At 37.4% G+C, this 11,898-nt stretch overlaps 1 long non-coding RNA gene across 1 annotated transcript; it reads left to right on the forward strand.

Moving 5' to 3' along the window:
• Window positions 1-1,000: 1,000 nt before the first annotated feature.
• On the forward strand, window positions 1,001-7,921 carry LOC126605566 (uncharacterized). Its single transcript, XR_007616987.1, has 2 exons — window positions 1,001-1,111; window positions 7,837-7,921. It is a non-coding gene; the product is annotated as an uncharacterized LOC126605566 (long non-coding RNA).
• Window positions 7,922-11,898: the final 3,977 nt, after the last annotated feature.

Below are 11,898 nucleotides of genomic sequence, written 5' to 3' on the forward strand. Positions count from 1 at the left end.
TCCACGACCTTCCCTCTATCCATTCCATCTCAAATTTGGAGAGAATTGGTCTTGAAAATGGAGGAACCCGCGGGGAAGGGTGCGGTGGCCTTGGCTTCGAATCACCTAATCCAAAAGCAATTTCTTTCAATTTCCACCACCCATGGCATCCTCTTGAGGCCTAGAACAAAGCCCAAGCAACGGTTGGGATGGCGAAGTTGATTTGAGGACGGATTGAGCACACCCAAAACCTAGGGTTTCCGACGGGTTTTGTTGAAATTGGAGGCCTTGCCGACCGAATTGGCCTTGGCCACAGGTATGCAAGTTGCTCTACTCATTAAGATCTTCATTTCTGTAAATTTTGGTAATTTTTAGAAATAGTTAGATTTTCCGGCGAGCCGGGGCGGCCGACCGCCACCCACGGCGGCGCGTGCGGCGGCACGTGGCCAGTGGGCCGCCAATGTTATTTTTAAGTTATATTTGATGTCTTGAGTTCAGTTATGATAGTGGTTTAACGTTAGTTGATCATTTGGACTTAATTTCGATACGATTCATGGTTAGGCTAAAAGATGAATTGATGATCTAACCGTCGGATCGTCACCAAACTTTGATACGTAGTAGTAAGTAATATTTTAAGAATTCAGGAACTTACGGATTGGAAATCCTACGTATGGATCTTCCCGAATTGGATTTGTAAGTTCATAAAAATAAAAGGTTAACCGCCACTCGGTTTTGGAAATTGGCAGAGATCCAACCGTCGGATCGTAACGAAATTTTAGTATGTTGTTCTAGAAGCTTAATGTGTATCTTGGGAAGTGACGGATCGGAAATCTGAGTTGTGAATCTTTCAGATTGAGTTATGTGGGGTTATGACCTTACCGTCGAACTTAGTCGACGGTTGACCTTTGATCAACGAGTCTCGCATTATTCTTGAATTCCCTTGTGGATGTGTGTTATGTGAATTTCATATTCTATGGATAAGAGTTCTGAGACGTGGTTTGATAACTATTTTAGAAGCCGAGCGTTCGGGATGCCTTGGTTCTGATGTTAGGGAGTCGTAGCGCGGACCCCAGGTGAGTGGGCATTTGTTTTCTATATATATCTATATACTATTGATTTTCCCAGAAATCGAGTTTAAATGAAATGCGTTATGAAATGAGTTTTGAAATGCCATGCATAGAAATTATATGAATTATATGATTTGGTATATGATGCATATATGTGAAATGGTGATGTGGACGCACATGTGAGTATCAGGTGAGGTTTATGTTGTTCATGTGATTTATTGATGATGTGAATTGTGTTGAGAGCTCATAACATGCACCCCCGGTGTTAGTGCTTATGTTATTCACCCTGCATCACACGTTCACCTTGGATCCAAGTAGATGCTAGTCGTACAGACCACTAAAGGTGGTTCCGACATGCCAGTCGTACAGACCATTAGAGGGGTTCCGACTGGTAGGTGACTTTAGATTATGTGCACAGATGATTGATGAGAGAAGCACTAGAGCGTATTATTTCACCATCTTAGTCGTACAGACTACTATAGGTAGTTCCGACTTATGTGCATTGTAGTGCCGTACAGGTCACAGTTGGTGACTCCGGCAGGGCCGTACAAGTCACAGTTGGTGACTCCGACTAGATGGGATATTGAGCTATAGAATCAGCCGTACAGGACCACTATAGGGTCTTCGGTTGATTTATTATTTCACCTGATTTATATTGATGCATTCATATTATATTTTGGCATATGGCATGGCATGGCATATTCTTTCTTAAAAGCGTTGAAGGATTGTGATTTGAGCTTTTGATGATATATATATGTTTATATACGATTATATATTATTTTCTGGGAAAGTATACAAGTTTTTCAGAGAGGGGTTATAAATGTTGAATAAATGAGATGTTTTGAAAAGCTTTATTTTCGCCCACTCACGTTTTCTGTTTTGCGCCCCTCCAGGTTCTAGTAGCAAAGTTCCTTATCGACGAGGATTTGTGGCATGTCCCTGTTAAGGTGGCTACTTTTGTGGGTATGGTTTCTACCTACATTATTGTACTTGACTATGCTCTGACATCACGTGTGATTTGGGTTCATACCCACGCACAGTGCACTCTGTTATCAGGCACCTTTAGGTTTAAAATTATTCGCATTTTTTTTCCTTATCATCACTTTATGGCTTCGTCACCTTCCAGGTGGCGGCCAGCATAGCTCGATTCGGGATCCTAGTGGATATTCCGGATCGGGGTGTGTCAGTTTGGTATCAGAGCATAAGTTGGGCAGTCTTGCGTTCATCACACACGTGATGTGAGCATTCTTGGTTTTCGTGTCTACTTTTGGATCTTGCCACCTCGTCGATTACGAGATAATGTAGTAGCTCTTCTAAGTTTTGGTAGTTGGGTTGACCTCTTGATGTTTTAGAAGAGCACTCCGGTGAATGTTCTCATAATTGAAGTGAAGAAGTTCTCTATCAAGAAGCGAATCAGAGGAAAGAAGATGGCCTAAATTATGGTTAGCGCAGCATTGGGTGTTATCAGATGCTTTGCCAATTAATTCGATACTTATCCTCTAGCCATCCGCATTAAACTGTTGAGATTTGAATTTCGGAGTTGTTTGATTCCTTGACAGTACCTATTGGATTATTACCTATTGGAATTCTTGTGAAGTTTACCTTGTTTAGACTCAAAGACAGTCTCGTGTGACGATGGTGCCAAAGTAATAGCATTTAATGGAAAAGCACTTTAGAAAGATCACTTTGGTGTATGATTGGACTTGGAAAGTGATATTGTACACTCTTAGTACGAAGTATCTTGTATGTGTAAAGGATGTGAGAATCAATAGTCATGGTGTTGAACCTATGCTATGCTTATATGGTGTTTCAGTGGATGGTAGCTTTACTTAAGTGGAAAGCTGTATTCTTCCAGCCCTAAAGCTTAAACTATTAGCGATGTTTTCTTTCCTTTAAAAGGGCGTTAGAATTTCGACGACCAGCATCGGTGGATCAACTGAGATAGAAAGGTGAGTTGTTATTGATTTTCTCTCACCTTGTTATATAAAAGTCCGTGTTCACGATCCAATCAGGTGTGGAGATATAAAAGGAATTAAAAGTCGAGGCTCCACCTGATGTGATTGAAGGAAATTCTCAGTCTAGGCGAGCCTGCCTTTGGTTAAAGCAGAAGAATGTTTGAGGATATACAGTTCAACTTCCTGGGCAACCACAGTTTCTTATTGGTTGTTTCCAAAGGATGATGGCATTATGAGAGAGCTACTTTGGACTTTTATACTAGTTCGGACAATTAGAAATCGAACTAGATTATTATTTGGATATAATTGTAATTAGCCGTATTGCATGTTTTATTTCAAGAATTGAAAAGTCTTTCCTGAGGTTATGAGTATTGGATAATACGTGAATTGTGGAGGAGCATCGTAATCAGGTATTTGGAGGATCAAGATTGTGTCATAGAAATTTTATGATTTTGACACGATGTTTGAAAAGGTAGTACGTGAACACAAGCAAGGCTTTATTCAGATGTGGCGTTCTAAAGTTTATCAACTAAGGAATGTATTCAACCAAGTCTTCTAATTAGGGAACTTCGAACTTTGGGATTTTACTTAGATTTAGTCACTTTCTTAAGTGACGGTTGGAGTTATTTTCCTCAGACACCAGTTTTATTCAGACTGGTACTTATATCGGAAAGTGTGATCTTCACAGATGGTATTCTTTTCTCATTTCAAAAAGAGTTATAGGGATGAAGGTCGAAATCGTCATAAAGTGTCGTGAGATTTAAGATATTCTTGGTCTTATTGAGGTTATCGACTATTGATGGGCGAACTTACAGTTATAGTGTTCTGCATCACTTTTGATCGAAGAAGTTGGTTTAGTGTGTGATGTGAGTTGTGAATAAAGATCTCTGACAGTTTAAGTGTTGCCTTTTCTTCATATGATTTTTACATCCTTTGGTAGCAGTGAGAAATTTTGGAAATTAAGGTGACGTTTTTCTCGGATGTTGGTTAGGTAAATGCATCAAGATGGGGTAACAGTTATGCTTCCTAGCAGTGGAACCAATAAAGATGAATCATCTTATATGTGTTTGGAGGTAACAATGGTCATTTTTCATTTGAATACGGTTTGGTACTTCTTCATGGAGAAGTGTGTCCAAAATCTTCATTAACTTGGAGCTTTTTAATTACACTTACTTTTGGACAGAGTGAGTTGCTGGCAACAACATTGGAAGGATTAAATCAACGCCTATGATTGCACTATCGTGTATTATCCCGGTTGTGCAAACGTAATTACTGAACATCGTAGCACATATGGTTTTTATCCTAAGTATTTTAGTCTCCCTCATTTCATTATAGATGACCTCTTGAGTATCGTTGCAATGTTATTTGGATTCTTCAAGAAATTGTCTAAATGGGTTACATCACTTACCACATCCGGATGCAAACGGGATAATTACTATAAGCTCTTGGTAAGAAGTATTTTGGTACATGTGGAGTGATAGTGATGCCTTGATGTTTATGGATTGACTTGGCAATCAAACCATTCTTCCATTAATTCTGAGGGAGCTACAGTTGGACCACTTGTTAAAATTACCTATTCTTGAATTTATTGGTTAGTTGGCATTTTGGTCAACATCATATCTGGTCATGACTTCGTATTCATTCCTTGTGCTAAGAGTGTATTTGGTCAACTTTGGTACATGCCTACCCTATTACAGTTCACACTATTTTAAAGGACAGATAGTCATTCGAGAAAAATTTCTTGGATATTGAAATCTAGTTGGAATCGTTAATTCCTCAATCACCTGTCGATTACTCTGTGGATTAGATTATTACCATTGGTGATTGAGTATTCTGGAAGTTGTTTTTGGTAAGGGTAAGGACAACCAATCAGTTGGATATCATGAACTTTGAATGTGACGACCTTGTTTGGGGTTCTCGGATTTTCGAGTATGCTTTAACCTTCTTGACATGATTTTTCACTCGATCGATGAGTAATTCGATACATTGTCTCGGCGAAGGCGTGCGCCAGTTTTATATCGATGTGTACAAGAAATCTTGAAGTACAATCTCCTCATGAGTTTATTGGACTTACCAAAAAGGAATTTCATGTGGTATTGAGAATTGAATGGATTTCAGCTGAGTATTGGTGAAGGTATGAAGCCTAGTAATATTGACGACACTCTTCATGTAAGGTTGAGATTACAATTGTCGCTTGAATGTTGTTGATAAAGATTTGGATTCTCAAATTTTGGATTTCAGAGGTTATATTCTTGATTCGGTGAGCGATACTAGTGAATAATCGTGAAGGAAATATTTGAGGATATATGTTTTCTATACGCATCTTTTCAGGACGTCATTCCAGGAATTGATAATTTGGGGAGTTCATGGGTATCAAACACTCCTAATAGTTAGATTGATGCACTTGAAGATTTTATGACGTTGTGATCAAGACACGAATTGGATGATTTGGACATAATTGCATTCAAGGAGCAAGATGATTCTTACTAACTTATTGAAACAACATTGAACTATCGACAATTCAGGCCGCAAACAATAATATCAATGGCTTAATTTTGGGTTCTCTAAGCTAGTGGGCAAGACGGCTCATTTTTAATAGTAGTTACTAATTAGTTATATTTCAGACTTTCCCGAAGTTCGTGTCACGACAAATGTTTGGCAAGGACCATTTTCATTTTGAATCTTGATTTTTGTGTGTAAGCATCTTCTATGAGACTATTCTATTTATTTGAGTATTTCTGATTTTGCAAATGTTGAGTGAGTTATTTCTACTCTTGGTTTTAAGTTTGGCGCAAGTATCTGAACTGAAGGTTTCTATATTGATAGTTGTTTTTGATATCCGTAAACTTTTCTTAAGCCATTACGGGGTAAGTGGTATTCTTACTTGACGGATTTTGTGGATGTTATATTACTACACTGACGAGGAAGGAAAAAGGTGTGAGTTTGGAGGCATGAAAGAGGAATAATTGCAATCCGATCGCGACGGAATGACACTCTCTTTTATGCAACCGCTCTAACTTGATCTCTTCCTTGTGTAAGTATTTTTATATAATGGTACTCTTCTTATTTTTTTTTGAGTATTTTGCATCTAGCAAGTTATTTGAAATTTCGGGGACGAAATTTTTAAAGGGGGGAAGATTGTGACAGCCCGTCCCGGAAAATATTGATTTCTATAATTTTATTAAGTGATTTTACGAAATTTCCTTTTGAGACACGTGTGTTGACTAAGATTATTTACGGTATCGTGTCACCTAAAAATTTCTTTCTTGGCCTATCCCCGTAGTACTCGTCACTACGGACGCGTGGGCGCAAGTGGTTCATGATTTGGAGCTATATCGAAGAAGTTATTAAAGTTTGAAATTTGATCAATTTTATTAATTTCTGAAAATATGAATTCTTCCTTTATAAAATCTGGTGTGCTATTTGGATGGCCCAGATTTAAAGAAGAAGAAATGGATGGTGCGGATGGAAAGGAAAGAAAGAAAAAGAAGAGGTTGGGCAAGCTGCCCAACCAGAGGGAGAGATGTAGGAACTCCGGGAGGAAAAGAGAGAAAGACTGACCAATCAGAACAGGGAAGGGAGGAAAGGAGAGAGGGTGAGAAGCGGAGGAAAAGAGAGGAAACGGGTTGAGAGAACCCGCAACTCGTGTTTAACCCGGTTGGCATTTGTGTGTAATTTCGACGATTTTCACTCATTTTTCCGTCGACTTGCTGCAAGAAATTACTTGGGAACTTCTCCACGACCTTCCCTCTATCCATTCCATCTCAAATTTGGAGAGATTTGGTCTTGAAAATTGAGGAACCCGCGAGGAAGGATGCGGCGGCCTTGGCTTTGAATCACCCAATCCCGAAGCAATTTCTTTCAATTTCCACCACCCATGGCATCCTCTTGAGGCCTAGAACAAAGCCTTAGCAATGGTTGGGACGGCGAAGTTGATTTGAGGACGGATTGAGCACACCCAAAACCTAGGGTTTCCGACGGGTTTTGTTGAAATTCGAGGCCTTGCCGACCGAATTGGCCTTGGCCACAGGTATGAAAGTTGCTCTACTCATTAAGATATTCATTTTTGTAAATTTTGGTAATTTTTTGAAATAGTTGGATTTTCCGGCGAGCCGGGGCGGCCGACCACCACCCACGGCGGCACGTGGCCAGTGGGCCGCCAATGTTATTTTTAAGTTATATTTGATGTCTTGAGTTCAGTTATGATAGTGGTTTAACGTTAGTTGATCATTTGGACTTAATTTCGATACGATTCATGGTTAGCCTAAAAGGTGAATTGACGATCTAACCGTCGGATCGTCACCAAACTTTGATACGTAGTAGTATGTAATATTTGAAGAATGCAGGAACTTATGGATTGGAAATCCTACGTATGGATCTTCCCGAATTGGATTTGTAAGTTCATAAAAATAAAAGGTTAACCGCCACTCGGTTTTGGAAATTGGCGGAGATCCAACCGTCGGATCGTAACGAAATTTTAGTATGTTGTTCTAGAAGCTTAATGTGTATCTTGGGAAGTGACGGATCGGAAATCTGAGTTGTGGATCTTTCAGATTGAGTTATGTGGGGTTATGACCCTACCTTCGAACTTAGTCGACAGTTGACCTTTGATCAACGGGTCTCGCATTATTCTTGAATGCCCTTGTGGATGTGTGTTATGTGAATTTCATATTCTATGGATAAGAGTTCTGAGACGTGGTTTGATAACTGTTTTAGAAGCCGAGCGTTCGGGACGCCTTGGTTCTGATGTTAGGGAGTCGTAGCGCGGACCCCAGGTGAGTGGGCATTTGTTTTCTATATATATCTATATACTATTGATTTTCCCAGAAATCGAGTTTAAATGAAATGCGTTATGAAATGAGTTTTGAAATGCCATGCATAGAAATTATATGAATTATATGATTTGGTATATGATGCATATATGTGAAATGGTGATGTGGACGCACATGTGAGTATCAGGTGAGGTTTATGTTGTTCATGTGATTTATTGATGATGTGAATTGTGTTGAGAGCTCATAACCTGCACCTCAGGTGTTAGTGCTTATGTTATTCACCCTGCATCACATGCTCACCTTGGATCCAAGTAGATGCTAGTCGTACAGACCACTAAAGGTGGTTCCGACATGCCAGTCGTACATACCATTAGAGGTGTTCCGACTGGTAGGTGACTTTAGATTATGTGCACAGATGATTGATGAGAGAAGCACTAGAGCGTATTATTTCACCATCTTAGTCGTACAGACTACTATAGGTAGTTCCGACTTATGTGCAGTGTAGGGCCGTACAGGTCACAGTTGGTGACTCCGGCTGGATGGGATATTGAGTTATAGAATCAGCCGTATAGGACCACTATAGGGTCTTCGGTTGATTTATTATTTCACCTGATTTATATTAATGCATTCATATTATATTTTGGCATATGGCATGGCATGGCATGGCATATTCTTTCTTAAAAGCGTTGAAGGATTGTGATTTGAGCTTTTGATGATATATATATGTTTATATACGATTATATATTATTTTCTGGGAAAGTATACAGGTTTTTCAGAGAGGGGTTATAAATGTTGAATAAATGAGATGTTTTGAAAAGCTTTATTTTCGCCCACTCACGTTTTCTGTTTTGCGTCCCTCCAGGTTCTAGTAGCAAAGTTCCTTATCGACGAGGATTCGTGGCATGTCCCTGTTAAGGTGGCTACTTTTGTGGGTACGGTTTCTACCTACATTGTTGTACTTGACTATGCTCTGACATCACGTGTGATTTGGGTTCATACCCACGCACAATGCACTCTGTTATCAGGCACCTTTAGGTTTAAAATTATTCGCATTTTTTTTCCTTATCATCACTTTATGGCTTCGTCACCTTCCAGGTGGCGGCCAGCACAGCTCGATTCAGGATCCTAGTGGACATTCCGGATCGGGGTGTGTCAATAGGATATAAGAGAAGTAATTTGGAATGTGTAAATATAATGTTTTTTTATATTAGTATCTCACAAAATATTGAATGGACCCTATATTAAAATTTAATATTAAATCACTTATTTATCCTATTATGCAATGAAAATTTTGACCTTATTAGATTAAATAAAAAATAAAAAATTCTATATACATCTCAAATCACTTTTAACATATTATTTATCTTCTTTAACTATCAAAACTCCTTCGACCCTCTATTGTTGAACAAAACTTTATCCAATGAAACTGCAAACATGTTGACTGTGAAAAATTATTTTTGACAAATGAAACACGAAATTGATGTTTCAGAAGCTTCACATGAGGTAAGACTTAATATTATTTATTGTTTTAGTGATTTTGAAGACATCGATAATTATTTAATTTTGTTTTTGATGCATTATTCAAGCTTCTATATTCGTATTCATCTTTTAGGGATCACAAAGATTACAAGAAAAATTAAACACATAAAATTACCACCAAATATTAAAAACATACGACATGGATTTTAATGGTGGAATTGAAAATAACCCACATATGCTTTAAATCCCAGGCAGTATCTTTTGTCAAAATTTTAGTCAGCATTATTTGTCCAAATTAAAAGCTTTATAAGATTTAAGAAATATGGAGTGTATAGAAAATATGAGGTGCATATAGAAAATGTAAGGCGTATATTAAGAATGTGGGCTGTGAGGGTATTATGAAGAAATATGCAAGGTGTATTAAGATAATTTTTAATTGAAAAAAAAATATAAGGTGTATTAAATACGTGAAGTTTCTTCAACAACTTGTAAGATATTAATATAATAAGCCTAAATATAATCTCTCAAGTAAAAACAGATGGCTCTTACATTGGTCAGCTACGTGTCAACTGCACAAGCAGCGACTGAGGAAGAGATTGTTCTAGAAGTGATGCCGCATCCTCTGTGTATTTTCACCAAATAAAAAATGTATCCCTCTTTCTTTTCCGTTTTGTCTTTTAGTTGTGTGTGGATGATGGCTTTCATTACAGCTCATGCTTTCTGTATCATGGGATGCGACAATTCACTCTGTCTTGCTCAGGGGACCCTTTTACTCTTTGGCTTATAAGTTAAATGTCTTGAAATGATTTTAGTAAATAAATAATCATAGATTATGTTTATACTAGAAGAAACTCTCATAAATTAATTAAAATAGTTGAATTCACATAATAAAATCGGTTTCTACAAAATTTATATTAAGAATAGAAAAAATAATAGTTAATAAGCAATTGATTGAATCACATTATTGCTAGCCCATTATGAGGCTAAGTCCATCCCCTATTTCTTAGTGTAAATAATATCATTTGTTTAAAAAAAAATCATTTGACAACTAATTTAATCATATTATTATCCGCGTGCGAAAAATCTTTTTTCTAACTGGCATTACACGTCTCTTAAGATGTTTTGAACATATTTAAAAATAGAGAAATTGAATCACATTATTGTTAGCATATTATGAGGTACTAATTATAAAATAAAAAAATAAAAAGAAATACAAAAATACAAAAAATTAATTATTAAAAAAAGAACTATTAAAATGACGAAAATGTCCCTATCTTATTTGCTGCATTATTTTGGAATGCTTTTGAAGTTTTTTTGTCTTGGGACCATTTTTGTTCAAATCTTTTTGTTGAAGTATGGTGACACCAAAATCACTATTGACCTTTTGTGCTGGTTTTATATATAAGATCTTCAAGGTAGAGATTAATTCCCCTCGTCTACAAAAGAATTAAATAAAATGAAATAAGAAAACAAAACAACTTGCCACAACAACCATATAGACAAACAACATCATAGCACGAATATTCTCATAAAGACAAACAATATCATAGTACGAATATTCATTGTTTACTCATCATCAAAGACTTCAGTGAATTAAAGAAATTGAAAAAAAAAATTAGGGCTCGACTTCATCTTCTTCGAATCACACTCTTAATGTCGACCACAACTCTCGATTGAGCTTAATGTCCCAGATTTCGAGCAAACCCCTCTCTCAAACCTGACAAATTGCTCCACTTTCAAAACCCAAATTGTGGAAGAAAAAAAAAAAATTCTATTTGATGTATCCAATGGGTTTGTTCGTGAAATGACGATATTACCTCAAATAATGCTGACATATGAGCCCACATGCGCGCAATAGAAGTCATTCTAATGTTTATTTGACAGAATTGGATGCAAATGGTGCCGTAGTGAGAGAGAGAGAGAGAGAGATATATATATATATATATATATAGCATACTTTTTGGGGGTTAAACGAGAAGAAAAAAAATGAGTTTTATGGGGCAAAGTAAGCAAGTATGATTTTCAAGGAGGATATGACGACCCGTCCCTAAATTTATGTAATCTTCCTTTTCCAAAGTTGTAAATTGACACATACAATTGTTGGGCTAAGTGGAATCATATGTGGACATTTGAGCTCACGTAGTATGTTGTCTCCTTTCTTGCCATATTTTTATAGTACTCGTCATCACGATCGCGTGAGCACAAACCGTACGAAAATTGTACTTGCAACTAAGATATGACACTCATTTTAAGCTCAAAGTAAAACAATAATTTTTCACTAGGGGAATTTTCTACACGTGAACTTTCCATTTAGGGGGGTTACTAGTTTGGAAAATATTTGTTTCATGTTTAGAAATATCTAATTTGTTTCTAGTGTGGGACATTTCTATTTAAAGAAATGTTTTCCTTTGTGGGAAACCATCCCACCGGCACATTCTCTCTCTCACTTCCCCTTTCTCCAATTATGTGTCATATTTAATTAGATTTGTAGGATCAAGTTATGTACCACACTATCTGTAACATTCCACATCGTCCTAGAAGAGTAGATCCTGTAAGTCTTATATGTATATTCCCATCTCTACTTACCACGAGGCCTTTTGGGAGCTCACTGGCTTCGGGTTCCATTGGAACTCCAAAGTTAAGCGA

This window comes from Malus sylvestris, chromosome 15 (genome assembly GCF_916048215.2).
Source record: "Malus sylvestris chromosome 15, drMalSylv7.2, whole genome shotgun sequence".
NCBI classification, from domain to species: Eukaryota; Viridiplantae; Streptophyta; class Magnoliopsida; order Rosales; family Rosaceae; genus Malus; species Malus sylvestris.